General features: G+C 40.4%; 1 protein-coding gene across 4 annotated transcripts in view; it reads right to left on the bottom strand.

Moving 5' to 3' along the window:
• LOC119491258 (glycerophosphodiester phosphodiesterase domain-containing protein 5-like) overlaps positions 1-6,961 on the bottom strand; it is a 59,036-nt gene extending 52,075 nt beyond the window's left edge. For all 4 annotated transcript variants that reach the window (XR_005207573.1, XM_037775071.1, XM_037775072.1 and 1 more), the window contains exon 1: positions 6,536-6,961. The gene's annotated coding sequence lies outside the window, so the exon portion shown is untranslated. The remainder of the gene's footprint in view (positions 1-6,535) is intronic.
• Positions 6,962-14,121: the final 7,160 nt, after the last annotated feature.

Genomic DNA, 14,121 nt, shown 5'->3' with positions numbered 1-14,121 from the left:
TGCCACTTCATGGTGCATGATTATAGTGCTGCCAGGCAGAACATTTTGAAACTACTTTCAACACATCACTGTTTCATCCTGGAGCAATGCTTCCTAAACTCATTTGCTATGACCAAATGTGTCCTGCTTTCTGCTGTGAGGCTAAAAGAAATATAAAGCAAGAGAGAGCCGAAGTCCCGTCCCTTCCGGTGGACCACCATGGGACCTTATTACGGAAAAAATATGAACGGTAGTCAACGGCGAGAGACAAATATTTGTTTTTATCCTGTTTGAATTTCACCATGAATCACACATATGATGTTTGTCAATTTAAAACATAATTTTGCAAGTCGCAGTTTGATGTAAAACTGTTAAAGTATAAGACTGTGAAAATACGTTAGAAAGACTGCACACCCAACTCTAGCTGAAGCTACGATGCTTGTGTGTTTCCTACTGGGATGTACTCACATGAGCAACGGGTCTTGTTCGTTCTTTCGCTTTCTGGCTGATATAAATACCAGGAGTCGCTGGATAAAACACATCAGGTAAGATAACGTTGCATTTGTGCGTGGAACATAACTAAGTTAGCTAGTGTTGGTGACGTATATTGTGCGAGACGAGAGATGTAGTTCACTGAGCGGTTTCACACAAAACTAAATGATACTACGACAAACTGCGACTTTCTTGACATGCAAAATTACTTGCTTCACCTCTCTATGGCAGAATCAGTTATATCTCGACCCCACGTGGCCTGTCTGCCTGTTAGGGTTGAGAGAAAGTATTCTGGTTCCTAATCATAGGTGAAACTGCAGTGCTGATACTGTGGCCTGGAAAACAAACAGCTGACAAAGACATCCGTGGCATGCAGAGACACGGTGGGAACCATTGTTGTACTGTGTGTGTGTGGCAAATGGACAACTCCGTTGGCTTAGTTCACTCCGGCCTCTTCGGTCTGACTGTTCTGTGCGGTGAACTAGGATGTTTTATCAAATGTGCCATCTGTACGTCTACATGAGGGCTCTTCACCACCATCTGTGTGTTGACATCACAGTGAGCTCTGTCCTCTACTGTGACTGCTGTCTGAGCCCGGGAGGCAGGGCCAGACGAGCAGGTGCCGCTATGGTGAACTTAGCTTTCTGAAAGGGAAACTGAGCTTTCTCCTTATATGAACATTTGGCTTCTTTACTTCTAGTCCAGGGATTACACAAAAGCAACACAACTGTATGGTAAATACAAGTAGAGTATAAGTCTGAAATAATGTGAAAAACTACTTGCAGGCACTGACCATATAAAAAACTATAAAAGTCTATTTTTCTCAGCTAGTCAATGTGTGAACTCCCTGGTGGTGGGTCTCAAATGGTGGGAATATCCCCAAGAATGAAAGAAAAACAAGCAGACTTGTTATCCAGTCAAGTAGGTATTTTCTGCCTCTTTTCAAAGCGGAGCCTCAGCTTTGACAAAATAACTATGTAGTTTGTCTGAGCGCTGGACTTTGAAGACAGCTCAAGTTTCAAACTAGTAAAGACAGCGAACCAAAGCCTCCTGTGTTCCTACGAGGGTTCAATTAATAGCAATTGGCCTCGGGAATGTTACCTGCACAAATAAGGTGAGGCAGAGAAAGTGAAGTTTTCTCTGACTTTGATTGTGGGCTCCCATTTGACAACAATTTGTCAGAAACCACAGTCCTTCAGGTAACGACCTCACACAGATTTGCTAACAAATGCTGAACTTATCCATAGTGACAGGATCTGCTGTGCATTGCAAATATAAAGCACGTTTCACACAGCAGGGCTCCAACCTTCTCGGGAGCAGGGTGAAATGATGCTGGAACAAACCAGTTGTGTCTGTAAATGTGAGCTAACCCTTATTTGTTTAACTCACAATCTGTTACTGCAGTGTAAAAATATCAATCCAGGAATTGCTGCACTTAGCATGAAAGTAATCACAGTATCAGCTACATCCCTCGCCTAACATATGAGTAGAGATATGAATTAATAAACTCAGCCCACCATGTTCTCTGACAGATTGAAAATTGCCAACTGAAAGACGCTGACTAAGTGATATCACATGCAGATAAAGAGCTGACTTGTCAATTGGTCTTGCCACCATGTTAGCCAATCATCCAACTTGTTGATGATATTCTATGGGCAGAAATATGTGTCACTAGAAACTGAATTTTCGCTTCGTCCTCCCCGCCGCCAGGAGACTACTTCGCCGGGAGGAAAGCATGCGGCAGCTCCGGGAGACGAGACGACCTTTCAGTTAGCGGTAGGGGTGTAACGATACATTGATCGATCTGGATCGATATATTGATTCAATGATCAACGATCCAATGTCATTTATGCAAAGCAAAAACATTGATACATATAATCATCTTTGAGATACGCGCCTTTATTTTGAAATCCCCATGGCAGATCCAAGCACGCCCTTCCTACAGAGCCCAGAAATTGAATTATCAAATCATATTTTAGTTGCTTTTTGTGAGTTTATATAAATGTGATTGTGTTAAATGGGCATATAATATTGTCCAACATTGATTGCAGGCCCCAGAATCAAATCGTGACAGACTTTGTGATATCAGCAAATATCGTATCATTGTCCAAAGAATCAATATAATTTTACACCCATAATTAACGGCTGTAGCAACTCAGCGCCGAAGGTCATTTTTTACAAGTCAGATTTGCACTCCCTCTGGATGATTCTGCACAGCTTCGACAGATCTTACAGATGTGTTTCTTTTGGTATATGAAGCTAGCAAATAACCTATAGGATACTGCATCTATTGTATACATTTCTCTTCTTAGAAACAGCTATTTAAGGATACAGTACAACAACATATACGTACACAGTGTCTGTTATATAAGCAGAGCAAAGAAGAATGTCTAGGACACAGAATCAATGCTCGACTCAAATGGACAATAGCGTCCGCTCTAGTCAGCAGCACAGCTACTTTCAAATCAGCAGCAACACGATAAAGAAAGATTAAGAAGAAATTGTTTAAAAGCTCTACAACATATCTACAAAACCGTGTGTCAAAGAGTCAGTAAGAAGTAAGTGGATTACTGCTGTGAACACCACATTCCTCCCTGTTCTGACCTATTACATCTCCCTCTATTCTCCATCTATTCTCCTAAAACAACATTTCTAGGGTGATCTTTAAAGCACTTTTCAATACAAGCCCAAGCCTTTTCAGCATAGCTGTACATTTTTTTGACCACAACACCGTACCCATATCTCACTGTAATCCAAGCAAATTTGAAAACTGAAACTGTAGAAATGGATATGTTATGTCACCGTTTTCCCAGCTTACCTCAAAATGTCAACCTTTGTATCATTTTGTCAAAGTCCCTCAGCTGAAACTGGAGCAATCTGAATGTCAAGAGTGATGTTTAGTTTCTCACGTGGCATACGAGATGAGTTTCAATGTCATGATCCGAAAACATTTTCATAGTGCTGGCTGCCCTCAGGACAGGAGCCCAACTTACTATGCAGAGGCATATACAGTACGGTCAAATACAGTATTCAGCGCCCTCCACTCCGAAGCCCTCCAATCCATTTAAAAATGTCGTAAAAAAGTGATAAAAAAAACAGCCTTGCACAGACTTTTTAAAGTCTTGACTCGTCCTGAGTCATCCGTCTATTGAAACAGGTCGTAATCCCTTCTAAAGTAATTATTGATATGCCTAGATAGATTCACATACATGTCATCTGTCAACTGGAAGCTATAAAGCAAATAAGTGTGAGCTGTTTTTACTGGAGGTGTGGTAGTGACAGATGGAGAAGTGATAACATGGTCAAGAGATGATGCACCAAACGGCCAAAGATTTTAACATGATGAAACTCCGACATATTTACTAGATTAGGGCTGCAACTAACGGTTATTTTCATTGTTGATTAATCTGTTGATTATTTTCTTGATTAGTCAATAAGTTGAAAAATGTCGACCAGTGTTTCCCAAAGCCCAAGATGACGTCCTAAAATGTTCACAACCAGTGCTCGAGATTAAGGCCCTGACACACCAAGCCGACGGTCGATCGTTGGACAGTTTGGGGCCCATCAGTGAGCATCTGTCGGTCCTACTTTTTTTTGGTGTGTCCCACACCGTCGGCTCTTGTCTGCCAGTGTCTGAGGTTTTTTGGCCGATTCAGTATGTTGAATCGGCGGCGGTGTCCGTCTGATTGGCTGTTCAGCTTAAACGAATCAGTGCACGAGAAAAGAAACGGACGTGAAGAAAGCAAGCCAACGAGTAAAGTCAAGAAAAAAAACACAGAAGGCTGTTCTCATGTTTCATCTTCATCTCATCTGATCATTCCAATACACGGATATGTTCACAACGGCATGGCTATCTGGAATGAAGCTAAGTGGGGTGAGTGAGAGTGGTGTGAAAATGGTCAGCAAACGCTGCTTTGTTCCATGTACCTATCATAACAACGGCTTGTATATCCACAGCCCTCAGTCTTCCGGTTTCCCTTTTTGAATGACGAACACTACCGTGACCTGCTGGTGTGGAGAGTTATTTCCTCTCACACATGCGCAGAACATCCGTGCTAACTGACCGTCAGCTGTAGTCTTTGCGGTGTGTTCAGATGCAACTTGTCAGCCAAAACAAAGACGACATGAGGCGATGCAACAGGCGGCGTTTGTTGCTGCTAGTTCTCTGATGTCGGGTTGGTATGTCCCCAGCTTTAAGGGCATCCTGGGGCCGAAAAAATATGATCAAGGAGGATGAAAGTTAATTTTGGGACAAATTTGGGACAAGAGTTGAAAGAAAAATACCCGTTATATTAGAATGAATGAATGGCAATGAAAATGACTGCACGTTTTATGTAGCGCACAGTTATTATTAAACCTGCACACAGCTGTCCACAACTAAAAATATTCACATTTAAAAAGCTGGAATCAGAGAATTTCGCTTTTTTCTAAAAATCGATTATCAAAATAGTTGGCAATTCGTTTATTAGTTGACGACTAATCCTTGTGGTTCTATACATTAAATTCCCTCTGATTAAGTGCTACATAATTTAAAATTAATAAGCAAGACAGAACACTATGCAATCTTTTCTTGGAATACCATCATACCAGGAACACCCAAATGACAATCCTTCATCCTTCACAAAAAATAATGGGGTCATGAATTATGCAGGTAAGTGGGATAGGTGCTGTGCATGAGTGAACACAAATGCACACTCTGCATTCAGCCTCTGTTGCTTTACTTGCATTAAGCCGCTACACATGCATTCATTATTCTGTGATAGACATAAACTGGTGATGGGCAACTCATGTGTGTGTGAATCAATCCATAGGTTCACCAAAAAGGGAAACAACATCATGGGTGTGTCCCATGTCTTTGGATGCACATGAGACCACCAGTGAGCAGTGGGACAAGTACTGAGCTTAAAGCATGTGATGGGTAAAACTAGAGCTGTCAGAGTTAATGCGATAACGCGTTAAGGCAAAATTGTTTTAACTCCACTAATGTCTTTAACGCAATCGATCTTTTGGAGGTTGTAGCGGCTGTTGTAACTGTAGGCTCAGTTTTAAAGCTAGAGTAAAGATACTGGCATCATACGAAACTAGAAAACCTAAGGAATCCATTGATACCAACCATGTCATACTAGCTCATCACAAAGGAGGTTAAATACAGTAAACTGACAACTCAGATGTGTGAATCAAGCCATAGGTTCACCAAAAGAGACACTTCATCATGGGCGTGTCCACATGTCTTTGGGTGCACACGAGACCACCAGTGAGCAGTGGGACAAGTACTGTGATGGGTAAAAACACATGGTTATAGCTATAATACACTAAATAGGGATATAAGTGAGGATGCCAACAGAGCCCAACCTCTAAATATAAAGCAGGAAAGAAACATCCTAATAACTTGTGAGGGGGTGTTAGCTTGTATTTGATAAGATCAGATATTCCTTTATTAGTCCCGCAATGGGGAAATTTGCAGTGTACAGCAGCTAAGGGGATAGTGCAAAAAACAAGATGCATCAGCTAACACAGTAAAAAAAGAGCTAAACAAAGTGTAACAAAATATGAACCATTTAAATAGAAGGAAGTATAAAAATAGGAGCAGTATATACAGTATTGACAATAAACAGACTATTAACAAAATTGCACAATGAATTATTTATATTCACTTTAAATGTTATCTTTGATATATGTTGTTGCCCATGCTCAACCTAAAGTTGTATATACAGTATTGACAATTAACAGACTACTAACAAAATTGCACAAGTGGAAAATGATATTGCACAGTGAGAATGAATGAAATTCCACCTGAAAATGTCAGGTTATTGTCAGTCTTTTGGTGTGTAAGTGGTCTACTGGGAGCAGTGCTGGTTGTGGAGTCTGACAGATATGTTAGCTTAGTGTTACCATGGTGAAAAACTGTTATTAACTAAACATTATAAATGGTAGTGAGGAATGTAACAGCAAAATGTTGCAAAAAATGTTGCAAAAAATGTTCTGAAAGAATAAAACAGGCTACAAATGTTGCAATAAAACTCCCAGACAGGTAAAAGGGATACAAACAAACCAAGCGACTCACCTGTCTGAGGGCTGCTCTTTGATTCCAGGTAGCTTTGTAAGTTTCTCTTTCTCTTCTCCCAGGTGAAATGTCTCCTCCCAGAGACAGTCAAACAGGGACAACCCGGTGTCAAAGGTATGAGAGAGAGAGAAAGAGAGGTGGGTGGTCGGTGACGAGAAATGCTGACAAAGTTTTTACACCGAAAACAAAGAAGCAGCCGGTTGAGAGCCGGTGGGTTCACGGTGTCAGCAGGGCGTCGGTTATCTAGCTATAAAAAGAAGTCATATTTGTTCAGTTCCTCCGTGTTTTTCGGTCCTTTTCTGCAGAGATAAAGCGTGACTCCTCGTCTCTCTGTGTTGAGCAGCGATACTCACACACACCGGCAGAGTAGCTCAGTGTAGTGGACGGTGGGAGGAGTGAGTGTCGGTGTTTTTATCTCCAGCCCTCCTGGAACAGAGAACAGAGAGAGGAGCGTCACAGAGCTCACTCTCTCAGGTCACACACATAACCTCGTTTTAATTCACTAAACAGACCGACATTTATTATTTATTTATTATCTGACATTTAGATAATGTTCACGAGGTCTTAAATGTCATTGTGATCATTTATTGTCACCTTATTAGTGGGATGAATCGAAGCCACCACTAAAAACCACCATCATTGGGTTTCCCCAGCCGTCTGATCGTGTGTAAGCAAAAATTCCGATGTGACTTGAATGCAACAACGTGCAGCAAAAAAATGCATTTTATGAATCTGTTTATCATCTTAAAAGCACACCTTGATACACTTTGCTGATAGTGACTGATAATTTAAAAAATGCAGTTTTGCTTGTTGACACATGACAAATATTAAAGAGGACCTATTATGCTTATTTTCAGGTGCATACTTTTGTATTTTGGGTTTCTACTAGAACATGTTTACATGCTTTAAAGGGACTGTTTGTAACTCCTTACAAGTATAAATCAATCTGGGTCGGTGTCCCATGCCTGCTCGCCTGTGGCTACGCTATTCAGACAAGACTCCAGCACAAACTACACGGAAGCAACCTCTGCTGTACTCTGCTCCGCTGCCTGCCTGCTTGCATTCACTCAGCTCGCTCCACCTCACGTGCATGCTTGCACACTAGACACTGCAGAAGACTTCGTAGCTCTGAGAATATCTAGTGAATGTACAGTGGACGTTTGTGCAGAAATAACTGCTGCAGCTCCTCCAGACCAACAGAGGTTTTCCGTGTCTTGTGAAGTGACGGGGCTCCACAGAGAGAAATGTTATCGTCTCCGACCGGGTGCCGGTGTCTCCCTCCGGCCGCGGTCAGGAGGCTGAGGCAGGAAAAGCCAACACAAGGATCAGCAGTGATTCATGGAGAGACCTTCGTCTGGTCAGCTAACATTACTGCCAAGCAGGTAAAATATAGAGTGATATTGTGGTTTTAGCTGACGTGTGTCGCCTCACTGTTTTGAGCGATGCTCGTTCAAGTCTATTTAGAGCGAGCACAAGCTCAAGCCCGACGCTGACTTTCGTTGACTTAATGGCCACAGGTGTCGCTGTTAACAAGCATTTCTGATTCTTACAAACAGTCCCTTTAATATTAGAAAAGCGCTTTGCTTTTGTCATACCGGCTGCGCTGCAGCACCTCTTTTCACCAGCTGTCGGAAACGCTCAGTGTTGCCAGATCTTGGGAGAGAAACAAGCAACCAGGTCTAGAAACAAGCCCAAAAGAAGCAACTCCCGCCCCCAAAAAAGCCCAAAACAAGCAACCTCACCTACCTACCACAATATGAGAGAGAGGGGCGGCCACTTGATCACTTCATATATAGGTATGAATTTATTTTGGATTGCCTGCATTTCATTTCATATTTGCATTGCATTGGATTTTTGCATCCTATTTTTAGCCTGTAACTTTACATTTACATCTTGTTCTTTCTTCTCTAACCAGATCGGCATGATGTGCTCGTATGTCACAAACGGCAAACTGCCTTTGTATTGTCCCCCTCTTGAGGACGATTCCAATCTTTAAGTCCACTCTTTTGCCATATTTTGCCCACTTAGTATCGCTAAACTCCATCAACCCCCGCAAAGATTTGTCTCACAACAACAAAACTCTGGAAACGCTCTGTTTGAGCTCCTCTGATTGTCTGCAGTCTGCTCTGATTGGTCAGCTGGCCCACTGTTGTGACTGGTCAACCAAACCAAACTCTTCGGACTCCGTTCCAGCTCCGCTCTAACTAGCTTTGTTTTAAGGCGTGCCAAACTAGCCACTAGGCAGATATTATGCAAGTGTATTACTTGGTGACATCACCACGTTACGATAGAAAAATCCGTACTTGAATCGAGGCGTTTCAGGCAGTTCAGTAGCAATGTTTCTGTGGGGGAGAGTACCTCTCTTTTGGACTTTGGGCTTTTTAACTTTGCAGACCTTTTACATACACAAAAAAACTATACGATGCACTAAAGGAGAGGGAAAAAAACACAAAAGCATAATAGGTCCTCTTTAAAGGTTATGAACAGAATCCGCTTGGAAGGTTATACACACTTTCTATAGAACCAACCCTGCTCTTATCACTTCTGTTTTTTCATTTTTTTTTCTTTTATCTGAAAACAAAGAAGGCTTTTCTTTTTAGTCAGATTACTCATTTGCATTGCATGTTTTAATATCATTATTTTCTGTGATCGTTGTACACTTCAACAAGGGGTGAGGTCTACTTTCCTTTATCATTGCAGACCACTGTGTCTGATAAAATCAGCAACTCTTCAAATAACTCTCATTCATCCACCAGGCAAATAAACAAAGTAAACAATCAAACCACCACAGCCTCTCCACTCTCAAGTGTTTTCCAGGTTCAGACTTTGTCACCTTTGTTCATATTGACACATAACCTGATGACTCATTAAACGAAACTGATTTATTGATTTTTGTCACAAGCACACCAGTCTTAATCAGAGACAGCATGAAATGTCAGGACAGGAGTGCCTCATAATCGACCAATTGAGACACACTGTGACACATAAAGTATAGTATTCCTCTTGATTTAGTGCCACTGATGGTGCCGCAGTGCTGGTGGGTGATGTCAAATGTTTAAGCTCTTGTATGGGGGAATGGTTTTCAGGAAATGAATCAAATAAAATATGTTTTACCTACAAAATATGTTCACATTATGTGTATTGTATTTATTTTGTCATATGGATTGTCTATGTTGTATTTTCATTATGTTGTTACTCTGTACACACAACATCTATTGCACGTCTGTCCGTCCTGGAAGAGGGATCCCTCCTCTGTTGCTCTTCCTGAGGTTTCTTCCATTATTTTTCCCGGTTAAAAGAGTTTTTTGGGGACATTTTTCCTCATCCGATGAGAGGGTCACACTGTAAAGGACAGAGGGTGTAGCATCCTGCACAGGTTGTAAAGCCCTGTGATGCAAATTTGTGATTTGTGATATTGGGCAATACAAATAAAATTGACTTGACAAGACAATGATATCAAAAACTACATTCAACCACATTTTAACCTCATTTAACCTGGCAAAAACATCAAGAAACACATTGTTCTGACTGCTTAGATTAAATTTAATCCCTTGTTAAAGTGGAAATCCAGACAGGGATGTGCTGTGTTGTCCAAAAGTGGCAGCTGGCAACATAAAAATGTGTTATTACAATGTGTTTGATTGGATGGACTGATTTTCCCGGACACCATGACAACAGAGATCAAGAGTGGTCAACAAACCACTGTATTTCACTCAGCTGCACACATTGAAGTGCATTTATTATATAGTAGTTAACTGTTTATTTCATACGTTTCCGTTATCCTCGTGTCATCAGGTTATTATGTGTCATGTAAGTTATGTTTCTCTGCACCAAAGCTACACAGACAAATTCCAGTATTAATTGTAACAGAGATAATAAACACTGGATGTGAAACTTATTCAGACTCAGTTGATTGTTGTAGACAATGACACATAGTCAGCAGGTCTCTGGTGTGTGAGATGATTCATCATCAGATACAGATGTGTTTGCAGCGTTCAGCCATTTTCACATCAGTTGCTTTTAAGTTGTTAGCCTGAACTATGAACGTTTCTATTTATGTGTCAAGTGGAGGAGGAGTTGTGTTATGGAGATCAGGTTGATCACCAAGGAAACAGTGATGTTGCCAGATTCATCAGCATTATATTGATGGAAATGAAGAGTTTGTGTGCATCTTTCCTGAGACTGTATTCAGATCAAACAGCCACTTAATACTCTTACCATTTAACAAGACTTCAAATACTTAAATGCTGAGATTATATCAGCTCAGATCCATGCAGCCACACACACACACCTTGACATTGTCTCTCCATGAACATCTCTACAGGTGGGTTTCCTGTTGCATATCCCCGTTTGATGTGGCAGAGCTGAGCTTTCCTGCTCTTCTCTCCACAGGTAGGCATTAGTGGGCTGCTCCAGCTGCTGCATGCGCTTTATTATGATCTCCACCCATTTTAAAATGCCAACCAGAATCCACAGGCAGGAAGGGATAGGACAGCAGGTAGAGGTCTCATCTGTAGGCGGAGAGTTTGTGACTGGTACCGTCTGAAAGGGCACAAAGAGGGAACAAAGACGAAATACTGACCGTATCGTCTAAATGCCATTTCAACAGCTTGTTATGACTCTGAAGGTCTGCTGGAATTTCACAGCTAGGTACGCATTATTCAGAGGCCACCAAGTCTGAGGGGGAACTGAAACAGCATTGACTTAATATAATATAAATATATGTAGGGAGTCAGTATGAAACATATTACTTTGATCTGAAACACTTTATCCAATATATGTGACAACTTTCCCACAGGTAGAAGACAGAGACGAATGCTGATGTGTCAGGAGCACATTCACTGAACTTGTTTGAGTATTTTGATTTCAATTTTCTTTAGTTTTGCCACACTGGACGTATGAAAATAGAGAAATGTGTCAGTGGAAGTCAGATCTCCTGTTGGTGTCCATCAACAGATACTTTATTTGGTTGCTTTGCGCCCCATCTAGTGGTTGTTTGTCCACGATGCAACACAGGAGCAAATAAAATATCTATAAACTGTGTACTTTTTATTTTTTACTTTTAGTACATACTGTAGCTGCCCTTACTGTTGCATGCAGTAATTATGTCATTGTATGCATAATACAATTAGGACGTACTACTTTGAAATAACTTAGTGCCTTGAACTTTGACCCTCTTGCTCACATATCTGCTGCTCAGAGGATTGTGGGTCAGAATAGACAGAAAAGCAATGTGACCGGATGTACTAGGACATCCTGCTATTTTTGGCATACTGCATTTGACATACTGTGTATTGGGACTTACTAAATAGTATAGTAGTATGGGTATTGGAACGCACATATGATGATTTCCACTGGTTCTTCTATAATTCTGTTGACATTCAGGGTCTATATCCTATAAGATCATGAGGGTTGGTGGTGTATGTCTTTAGTTTCTGTGCAAAATTTCTTCTTTTTGCATTTTTTTTTTCTCAAGCAAATAGTGGAAGATAAAACAAAAATCCAACAAAAACATTTTTTAATTAAAAAACATCCCTAGAGTAAAATAAAGAAGACAAACTTGAACCTTAATTAAGACTAAAGATAATTAATGACTTACAACAAAGAAAACGTTGATGGCTTTGGAGGAAGTTTTCAGACTTGTCCCACCAGGGGGCATGTTGGGTATTAACACCATTAGAGAGATTAACCTGAGTGGTGCTGCCCTTCATCATCAAGTTAGACCAAATTTAGACTGTTACCCTGCAAAAACTGACAATAAATGTTCTGCATATGTTTCCCTGGATTATCCAACTATCATTTCTTTTTTTGTCCAATAAAGATTTTAAACACGTGGGCTAATAATGTTGATGGAATATTAATTTGCCCCAAAAAGTAATTAATTTGACATTTTTAATAGATTTTATATCAGACAGATGGGTGTCAGTGTTAGAGTAGCTTTATCTATTATTACTGAACTTAAAGATGAACTGTTTATTGACAGAATACAAACAGTGGTATAGTGAGAAATCCTTTTTTCTTGCCATAAATCTACTGAAAATGGAGTATATGATATTGTATATAATCCTGTCTGGTTCATTAAATTCAATTTTCAATTAAATTTATTTATATAGCGTCAAATCATAACAGAATTTATCTGGAGACACTTTTCATATAGTGATTGTGAGTCTGGTTTAGATTGACGGTGCTCACTGACAGATTAGATCCTGTTTCTTCCCGTTAAAGGGGAATTTTTTCTTGCCACTGTCGCCCTAGTGTTTGCTTTTCATGTTGGTTTCTGTAAATTACATATATGTGGTCTAGACTTGCTCTATATGAAAAGTGTCTCGACATAACTGCTGTTATGATTTATAAAAATAAATTGAATTGAATTACAAACTGTGCATAATCCAGCAGCTCGCTGCACTCATCGACACAAAACTTCAGAAAGTTACATCATACAGCAGCTGAAACACTTCTCAGGTCTTGCGTCATGGTCTACTTGGCAGCTGCTCTGCTTCCTTCAGTGGAGTCTTTGTGTCCAACATTTCCTCAGTGCATGGCGACTCTAGGATCAGACCTTTAGGGGGGCTCAGCACCTAATGACAATATGACGTGTACAGACAAGGGCGTAGGTTTTGTTTTAACACTGGGAGGAGGGGGACACACATTAAGTGGGGTCTGGGGGTCTGCCCTCAGGAAATTTTGGGCATCAAACACTTCATTTCCTGCATTCTTTATGTGTTGAGGTCAGAGGTCAAGGGACCAAAATTTAGCCAAACTTTGGAGCGTTATTTACCCTCCTTCCCGACAAGCTAACATGACCTGGTTGGTACCAGTGGATTCCTTATTTAGGTGTGCTTGAGCACCCCTAAAAAGAGTCCAGTTGTGATTGTGGAAGTTTGTTACAAAATGGCAAACTACAAGCAACCAACAAAGACAGATATGTAACATATACTGTATATAATCTATAAAACTGTTAGAAACCTTTTGTCTTTTGGAAACTTTGAATAATAATGATAACTTTTCCACCTCAAGGTTAATACATTTTCTAAGAGAATGCTTCAGACTGTCTCCTTGACATCTGGGGAGAGTCTAGCATTGGAATCAGTAAACAACAACATTGCAGCCCATCTGGAAAGTATATCAGAGAGGAAACCAAACACCAATCCGTCTGGAAGAGATGAGCAGAAAGAAAGGTGTTTAGAACCCCCCTAAAGAGTTGCAACGGGCTGCCAAAATCCTGTTTGTCTTTTTGTTTGAAGGACTAACACAGATGGTAAAACAGGACAGTGACTTTGTTTGTTCACAACCCCCAAATACGACTGTCTTCTTCTACAGAAGCCACATTAACTACAATGCTGTATGAACAACTGTTTGAATATGACTTCTTTCCATTCCTTAGTTACTTTATAACTTGATAGATAGCAAAGACGTACAACTCATAAAAATAATAATGATTACCTAACTTTCCTCAATATGATCCTGTTTGTAAAAGTGTTGGTATTCTGTCAACCATACACATTATTTATCATTAAAATGCAAATGTATGGACTGGAAATTAAAACCCGCAAGCAAAAACCTTATTGATAGATTGTCTTTTAGCA

Source organism: Sebastes umbrosus, chromosome 7 (genome assembly GCF_015220745.1).
Source record: "Sebastes umbrosus isolate fSebUmb1 chromosome 7, fSebUmb1.pri, whole genome shotgun sequence".
NCBI lineage: Eukaryota > Metazoa > Chordata > Actinopteri > Perciformes > Sebastidae > Sebastes > Sebastes umbrosus.
Note: the sequence above shows the minus strand (reverse complement) of the source record. Positions and strands in the feature narration are given on the sequence as shown.